Source organism: Acinonyx jubatus, chromosome D2 (genome assembly GCF_027475565.1).
Source record: "Acinonyx jubatus isolate Ajub_Pintada_27869175 chromosome D2, VMU_Ajub_asm_v1.0, whole genome shotgun sequence".
In the NCBI taxonomy this organism is placed as follows: Eukaryota; Metazoa; Chordata; class Mammalia; order Carnivora; family Felidae; genus Acinonyx; species Acinonyx jubatus.
The window spans coordinates 75,635,758-75,645,296 of NC_069393.1; the positions used below are offsets into that span (position 1 = coordinate 75,635,758).

The 9,539-nt window shown below is 45.9% G+C and overlaps 1 long non-coding RNA gene across 1 annotated transcript; it reads left to right on the forward strand.

Annotated features, from left to right (window-relative positions):
• Positions 1-1,129: 1,129 nt before the first annotated feature.
• On the forward strand, positions 1,130-9,274 carry LOC128312666 (uncharacterized). Its single transcript, XR_008292248.1, has 3 exons — positions 1,130-1,396; positions 4,886-4,999; positions 9,124-9,274. It is a non-coding gene; the product is annotated as an uncharacterized LOC128312666 (long non-coding RNA).
• Positions 9,275-9,539: the final 265 nt, after the last annotated feature.

Here is a 9,539-nt window from a genome sequence, read left to right on the forward strand (position 1 = left end):
CTCTTTCGGGAACCATGCTTCAGCCAAATAAGCAGCCCTTGTGCCTCGAGCAGACCATGACCCCCCTGCCCGCTCACCCCGCTACTTGCATACTTGGCTGTTCCCCCCTCCCCGCCCCCACCGCCCGCCATGTCCTCTCTCACCTTTGCCTCTTGAAAGATCATCTGCCTTTCAAGGGCAACTCTATGAAATCTCAAATCTCCTAGCAAGTAAGCGTAGTTTCCCTCTGTATAGAATTGGTTGCACTAATTATAGGGCATATTTCTATCTGCTTTGCACCGATATTATTTATCTACATGTCTTGGACTCTCAGTAAGAACCCTGGCGTCAAAAACTCTCATAGCCTTTGTGTCAATGGGGCTTAGCATTACGCAAGGCAGGTAGACACTGCAGAACAAATGTTCATGGAAGAAAAGAAGGAAGGGGGGGGGGGGACTCAGTCTTTGTTTGGGAGGGCTCATCTTTGACACAGGTTTTTCTCCGTCACGAGTCTAGTAACTGTAAAGATGAGAGAGTTAATTTTTCTTCATCTTTGGGGTTTAATTGTAAGTCTCTTGAGCTAGGTTTTTCTATTAAAATACCTTTCAAAAGTCCCCTAGGCTTTGTTAATAAGACTAATGGAAACTTCATTTCCATCACCGCTAACTTTCTAAATGGAATTTTCTAAACATTCTCTATCCTTCTTCACTTTTTCAGACAAAATACTATTTTTATTTTATATCAATAACTTTAAACATTCGGAAACACTGATTCTAATGCATAACCAAAGCCAAAGCTGTCATAAAAAAAAAAAAATAATCTTAAATCTCGGAGATAGTGAGAGGAAGAGATTAATGCCATTTCCCCATAATTAGGAGACTCCAATGAGCTAGCTATTTGGCAACTTTTACAGAGATATGTGAATATACTTTGCTTCTGAAAATTGAGGCCAGGTGAGCTAATTATTAATTTAAATTCAGCCTTTAATTCCCAGAGACTCTCTCTGGCCAACTTTAGAGTTAATAACTCATTCCCTCACGAAATGAGTAATTAAAGAACCAGAGAGAGGTCTTACAAAGATGAACTTCTGCAAGCAAGTCTGTAACGTGGGCTCTGGGGATCATCTTTACATTAAACAGCACCCCACCGCCATATTGAAATGTTGGCACTCCCCGCGGTCTTTAAAAAACATTGAGAAAACTAGATCTTGTCCTATTAGAAAGACTGTCTGAAGGAAATTAAAAGCTAGGAGAAACGGGCTGTATCTAAATTTACCTGGATAATTACTAGAAAAGTTGTCTACTGGAATCAAAGCTTTGATCTAGTTTCTTCTATTTCCAAAAGGAATATACTTTGCTTCTCAGCTGGTCTGGACCAGATTTGCTAAAACAGATGAAGAGGACCCTTGAGATCCCTAGTAAGTTCTGTTTTCTGTTTTCCTGAGCAATTATACACACCAGGTACCTTTTTTTTTTTCATTGAGGCAAAGTCACATAACATAAAATGCATCATCTTAACTAATTTAGAGCATACAACCCGGTGGCATTAGGTAATTCACAAGGCTATGCCGTCATCACCCCCACCTAGTTCCAAGACATGTTCATCACCCCTAAAGGACACTCCGTACCCATTGGGCAGTCGCTCCCCCCATTCACCCACTCCCTTGCTTATTCTGTGTATTTTATATAAATGGAATCATGCAACATGGGATCCTTTGTGTCCTGCTTCTTTCACTTAGCACAATGTTTTGAAGTCCACAAACCCTGTAGCGTGTACCAGAACTTCATTCCTCTTTATGGCTGATTCATATTCCACTGTGTGGATTTGCCACATTTTGTTTATCCGCCACCCCAGGCAGTTTTCCTCTGTGATCTTTAACACTGCGAAGCCCTCACCCTCTTGGGCACTGGAATCCATCCCTGGTTTGGAAAAATTGCGGAGACAGGCACAAAAGTGATAACCCTGGGGCAGAAGCAAGCCAAATGAGACAATGTTTGCTCCCATCAAAGAGCAAACAGGTTATGAGCGGGCCCCCTCACCATTTGAAACTGTGCCAAAAGCACAGAACACGTTTATCCTGCTTGACCCAGTGTTACCCATCTAGAAATTCATCCTAAGGAAATAACAAGAAATGAAAACAAATGTTACACGTTAGGTTTCCAGAGGGTTTCTCACATGGTTATTGACACAGCAAAGATTTCAAAGTTACATAAGTGCCTCATAAAAATGAGAAGGCGAGGAAATGCCCGCAGGTCCTCTCCATAGCATAGTCTGCAGCCATTAAGATAGAATTCTCAGAGACCACAACACCACAATCCTGATACACAATTAAGCAAAACCCATAACTTTTGTTAGTGCTCTGAACACGTTTTTTTTTCTAAAAATACGTGCGTGTCTATGTGTAAATACACACACGCCTGTATAAATAAATACACGCTGCTATGCTAACAGAGGTCATCTCTGTACAGCAGGATTGTGGGCTATTCTTATTCTTTATAGTTTTCTGTGTTTTCCCTGTTCTAACATTGCATATGCATGAGGTTTAGAATTGGGGGCGAAAGAAAAGTCAATAGATGGGTATGAAACCAACGAAGACATGGCCCTGGAGGTACCAATCCCTCCCTCCCCCATCCAGAGCTCTACTGGGGACCTGCAAGCTTTTCCTTTATAGCAGTCCCCTCATCGTATCTACGGCAGGCAATCTCTCTTCCTCAAGAAGCCATGGTTTCCCCCACACGTGGCTTCCGTACTCCCCTCACCCAACCATGGTCCCTTCCTTCATTCGTGTCTCCCTGTGAATGCTCACCTCACATTCCAAGCTTGCCTCTCCCCATCCCTTCCCACCCCCATTTCCAGATCCCCCTACGCACCCAAATCACTGCATCCTCTGAACTCCGATCGCCTTTTCTGTTGGAACTAGCCACGTAATACTTCCCGACACAACTTTTGGGGAGAAGACCTTTGGTTTTAGGTCCTCATCAAATTGTAAGTTCTGCAAAGACAGGTTGGACTGTTTTCTTGGGGAGGGGGGAGTCCCTTAGAAAACCTGAGCCCAGGATGTGGCACACGGCAAACCTTCGCTACCTACTTGTCGAACGGACACACGGAAAGTTCTTCACAGCCCATTTTGTGTACCTTTTTAAATCATCTTGGAAATCTGGCAGAGTAAAATTTTCTCTTATCCTATCATAGAGTCGATAAGGCAGAGACTCAACTTCTCAGTGATTTCTTCTCAAGGGGGGAGATCTGGCCAAGTTCCGAGTAGGCCTGGCCACATGGGTGGAAGAGATGGAGAGCTATGTGAAGCTGCATTTTATTCCTAGTTCCCCACTTGGAGTCTCTCTGATAATGGCCCTGGTGAAGGCTTCGGTCTGAAAAGTTTGAGAATGGTATTTGGCTCTAGCATTTAAACAAGAAGAACACTTTTTGTTGCCCTGAAATCCGTGTATTTCAAAATCACTAAAGGAACATTTGTAGAATATATTGACATGAGCCAGTGTATCCAAACAAAGCTGAAAGAGTTATGTTGCAAATCTTCTCGGAAGATCAACTCAAACACAAGTCTCATTCTTCTGCGGGCTCTTCCTGCGCAAGTCAATGATAGATCTGGGATTCCTGAAACGATCAGACAGAAGTTCCCCACCCACACACTCTGCAGAGTGATTTATATCAGCAATAGGTTTAGAATTCCTGTCGGAGTTCAGTAGAGTGGGGGATATTTTTTTTATCAAATTGCCTTATGGATGTTTTAATTTTCCGAAGTTGAATCACAACCTTCCCAGGAACTGAAAGGCGGCCCTATCTTTTTCCTTGTGGAGGTGGGGTACTTTCCTACTACCCTGGCCTGACCCCTCTGACTTCCCCACCTCCCACCTCTTCCCTTGGGATCCAGCCAAGACTTTCAACGGGTCAAGACCTTCCTTCCATCATGGCCTCTGCACATGCCCTTCCCTCAGCCTCCAAAGTTCTTTCCTAGCTCTTCCCCGACCAACCGTGGCTCCGGGTCTCAATTGAAATGTTACTTCCTGGGACAGGGACATCCCTAAGTGTCCCCCCCCCCCCCACAGCCCTGACAATCTAAACAAGGTTCCCCAGCTTCACTCCCGTTGAGCGTCCCGTCCTTAGCTGTAGGAGCGGTTCTCACCAGTCACAATTATGTCTGTGTGATTGTGTGTTTGAAGCATGACACCCCCACTAGGATGGGGAGGGCTTCTGTTTTGTCCGTCCTGGGGGCTGGCAAGCAAAAGGCGCTCAGTAAATATGTGCAGCGTGGAAGAGTTGGTGACAGCCCCCCACACCCGGCTCAGACACCCTGAGCTTCTCCTGCCATTTTATCTGCCATCTTACCCAGCTGTTATTTCCATTTCCTAACCCACACGTTTAGAGGGAGGACAAACTCACCTCACCTGAGCGTTGTGGGGACTTGGGCATGATGACTGAGAAACGCGGAGACGTGCAGAAGGGCACAGTTATTATGAATGTGCCGACCAACTTTCCAAACACACGCTCACACGGATGTGAGGTCATACACGTGTGTATGTTGGAGCAGAAATGCTCTCCCTGGTGTCTGTTTATTTCCTGAATGTTATGGTTCTTTTGGGAAACTCAAAGCAGTAGCAAATCGAATGTGGACGTGGCTGCTCCCCTGGCATTCACTCAAGAAATGGCGTGCCACGGAGCCATGAGTGGAGGCGAGTCAACGCCCTCCCTGTAACTACAAATTCAAGATGGTTGCCACAGCGAGGGCCAGACCGAAGCTGCTAGAAGGTTAGAAGCTAGTTTTCAAATGTTGTGTTTTCTACAGATGACTGCGTTTCTAGTCCCCGAGGATTCGCTAGATCTCTGGTAAATAATTCCTTTACATCTGCCGCTGACAGTTCAATATTCCCTCTGATAATGTTCTCAGGTGTCAACAGACAGAACACCGAAGCTTTGATCTCAACGCAGAGACTGTCATCAGTCACTGCACTTTGGAGATGTTCCCCTTGGAAGCCCATCAACAAATTGGAAAATTTACAGGGTGAGTGTTTCAAATGTGGTCAGACTCTAAGGCCCCTGCCTAAAAATGGGCCTAAATGGCTTTCACTGAATAATGCCAGATTCCTAACCAACGGGGGGGGGGGGGGAACATCCCCCGACCACTTGCCTCCCTCCTTCCCCAATCTGTACCCCTACTCTTCAAAAAAAAAAAAAAAGAAAGAAAGAAAGAAAAGGAAAAAGAGAGAGAGAGAAAAAGAAAGAAAAGATTGCAAGACTGCCAAAGTCTTTTAAGAACCATTCCAAGGAGCCTCGGACCACTCTGGCTCTCTAAAAGGATACCATTGTAAAGGGGAGCTCTCATATTTCAATGACATACGTATATGTCTCATAGAAACCAAGGTTTATGTGTCTCAGGATTTCTCCTTAGTTAACCACAATTGCAGGGAAATGGCACCACATTCATAAAGTTAAATGTGGTAGCAATTACTTTGCTGGCAAAGGAGAAGGAGGGTCTTGATGGCCGAAGTCCTACGAGTCAGGATTAAATAAACGTGTCTTTTAGAGTTACACTGATAACTAGGAACACTCTGTCTGTGCTGTTCGATGCTACACAATGCTGAGAGAACCAGCATTTCTCATAGACAAGCCCATTCTCACCTGGCCAGAAGGCTTATGGGACAACCTCGAAATAAAATCAGGTTTTCAGAAAATTAATACGGCCATGGGTGCATGCACACACACACAAATACGTATACACTGATTAAGAAAACTATCCCCCCAATAATCTTGAACTTGTACATTATTAAATGCACTTAGATACCAGGAAATAACTTGAAAATTGCTTTCCTGTATCATATTTACTAAAATGGTGCTATCGCATACTTTGGGGAAGGAAAGATATGGGTCGGGTAACCTGAGCATTGTGTAATGGTCACTGAGTCTACTAATGGCCAGCCAGTTTCTTTTGGATTTCATTAGAACACAAGAATGCGATAAGATTCCTGGGAGCACGATAAAGCTACAAGGCCATTTTCAAATGCAATATGGTTTATGTTTAAGGTCCCAGTTCCAGCTGGAACAGAAAAGGGCTCCCTTTCTAGATCTTTCCCCCAGTGGCTACAATTCCTACACACAAATAATATAGACTAGGAGCTTCACAAGTCAACAAAATATAAACAGATACAGAGATCCCATCGCTTTCTTCTGCCACTAAAATGTATCAACTCCTGAACGAGTACCAAGAGAGCGTCATGAAAGAACAAGTCCAGAAGGGAGTGTTTTTCAGCGTGAGAAATGGCAGAAGCCAAAGTCTTCTTCTAATTGGGAATGGCAGAGATACGGAATTCAGAAATCTAATAATCCCACCAATTCACCAGTGTGTCTAATAGCTTGGGCCAACCAGCCCAATGGTAAAAAGCAATCCTTGAGAAGAATGCCCCAAAGGAAATAGATGAGGTGGCTACAAGGGAAATAAGAAGGGTTGAATAGAGCAGAAAACATTCTTAGAGGAGAAAAATGTCCTAAAAGGGAAAGGTATTTTTAGGTATTTAGGTAGGTAGATGGGTATCCAGTCGATAGACAGTAGCTAGGTAACCCATCTATCTATCTAGATAAACAGAGCTGAAGATAAAAATGGAAGCTTGATTCATTTCCATTTCGTTTCAGATTCTAAGAGCTAGAAAAGTTTTCCTACCTGTAGGTTGACCAGCTCTGGTTCCAAGCAAGTATTTCCTACAAATCCCTTTTGAAATCAAGTGACCATAATTGACTTTAACATTTATAGGGCCCAGAACAAGAATAAAATGGAGACATAGTTACCTATATCTAAATACTTAAAAGTTATAGATCGCAGCCACAAGCTGCTGAATAAAACCCATTCTGTCCTCCTGACAAATAGACCCTCACAGTGACTTAGAAGGCTGGGTTCAGGTTTAGAATTCTCTGAGTTTCTTGCCAGAATGTTGAAGAGGAGCCACGGGGGGATCCCCGTGAGCACACATATAGACATTCTGACCCACACATCCAAGATCTAGCCACGTCCTCAAGAACAGTCGGCCCTTTGCAACCCACAGACCTGTGTTTATTTCCAACAGCATAGTTCACCCTCAGGAGGTCCACCCAGGGTTGCTGCCTTGAGAATCTGGAGGCAGGTTTGGGTACCTTTGGGCAAAGAATCTCAGGTACCTAGATGGTTGCCATGTGGGGAAATCAGCCAATACGGGCTGTCATCCTCTGGGCCCTACAGGTTCTTAGCCCAAGGAAGGAGGCAGGACTAGGGGTCCAAAGTATGGCCCACTAACGCACCGGTCCAAGGCATCTCTTGCCCAAATTGAAGACTGATACTCCCCACAGCCATATTCCTGATTAGCTAGTATAGACTTTAGAGAGCAGAAACAGGAAAGTGAATGGTAACATAAGAAAGTAAACTTAGGGTGCCTGGGTGGCTCAGTCAGTTAGGCATCCATCTTTGGCTCAGGTCAGGATCTCATGGTTCGTGAGTTCAAGCCCCACATCAGGCTCTGTGCTCCCCTGCTCACGCTCTGTCTCTCTCAAAACTAAATAAACATTAAAATTTTTTTTCAAAAGAAAGTCCACTTAATATTTGGATTTCATTAGAAGAGTTCCCTATTGCTATATAACTAGTTAGCCCAATATTTAGCAGATTAAAACAACAGCCATTTATTAGATCAGATTTCTCCGGGTCAGGAAACAGAAGCAGCTGAGCCGGGTGGTTTGAGTGGAGGACTCTCATGAGGCTTCAGTCAAGCTCTTGACTAGGGCTGCAATTTCATCCGAAGGCTCAAGGGAGGGGGTGAACTCTGCCTCCAGGCTCACTTACGTAGTTAGCAGACCTCAGTCCCTCATAAACTTTTTTCTAGAAGCTTGTATTCCTTACCACATAGACCTCTCCACAAGCCTGCATCATGAGCAGTCTCATGACGTAGCAGGTGGCTCCCCAGGGCAAGTGGTCCAGGAAGAGGAGAACATACCCAAGGTGGACCCTTGGTCTTCCTACAATCTAATCTTGGAAGTGACACGCTATCGATCACTTCTGCCATATGCTACTGGTCACACAGACCAACCACGGCACAGTGTGGGAAGGGACTACCCACAGATGGGCATACCAGGAGGCAGGCACAGTGGCAGCAAGGTGCTCCCACTCCCATCAGATGAGGATTTGGGCAACCGGCTTTGATCCAGAGAAGCTACTCAGTAGGTTATTTTGGAGCCAAGTGGGGGGGGGGAACACAGGTAGGAGGGGAATCATGGAGTTCCCTTAATCTGACTCTATTTCCCACACCTAAAAGCTGCCTGATGGGTCACGTGGCCCTTCCCCCACTTCTCTGCAAGAAATGAGTCTTTGGCGCTGAGACCGGAGATGGAACGCCTTTTCCCAACTACCCGCGTCCTTCAAACCCTGCTCACCCCTCAGGTCCAGCTCAAACGTCTCACACCCCATCTGTGAACAATTTCCTGGCTCACCATATTCCAGTTGGTCTCTGCCCTCCCCATCTCCATACCCTTCTGTGGCACTTTTTATAGCCAATTGTAATTGTCGGGGTTTGGGGTTTTGTCCCCTTATTAAATACCCTGCCCCAAGCCTCAGCTCTCGGATGGCCATGAAGCACGCCCCAGAAGAACTGGGAGGTGATCTCAAATACTGTGAGGCCTTCTCCACATGCAGACCTCTGCTGGCCCCCTCCCCGTCTGCCAGCCCTCTGGGCCAGCCCTACAGGGCCTTCCCGGCCCCCAATCTGCTCCCTCCCTAAGCCCAGGCTCCAAGCCAGGTCCCAGGCGGGGCCGGCGCATAAGATCTCCGAAGCCATGTGAGCAACTCCTCTGGGGACAAGCCCAGCCCCACGCAGTGCCTGTAAGGAGACGTTCGCCTAAAAGAGCGAACCCCAACTTTCCCTTTCCCCAAGTTCCCTTCTGTGGAGCCCCGCAACCCTTTCCCCTAAATCCCCCTGGAAGACAGCTGGGAACTCTCTGGAGTCACAGGGAAAGGGGCACTGCGCCCGTCTACAGTAAAAGCCATGCTCTGCGGGGCTCTGGACTACAACATCGCAAAACCTGGCTCATGCGCAGAAGTCACCCTAAGACATTTCTGATCACTAGAGCCTTTAGAAAATACAGTCACTTAAAAGCTTTTCTCCCCTCTTACAGGGATAATCTTCTCCCCCACCAGTAAGACAGCTGACTGCAACAATATAAGTGACCCCTGATATAGGAAAATGGGTGAGACACTTACTGGCTCTCTTTTTCAGTATGTTCATAAAACCTGCTATAATTCTTAATAAAAATTCAGGCGGCTTATGAGCACAACTGACGAAGCCGTTACTAAATCATGTATGTCTAGGGGTTGTTCCATGTAAGTGAAAATTCTATGGACACATAACTGCGGTCGTCTCTCCCGTCCCAGCTCACGCGCAATGGAGCACAGGACCCGTTTCTGAGAGCTGGGCCACATCTGGTTCAGGGTGCTAACGGTCCACGTACAAGACCATCTAATAAGCACTTGGCCTTTGTCAGGGCTGCCTCGAGTCCAGCTTGAGGCCTGACACCCACCTCTGCCGCGGGTC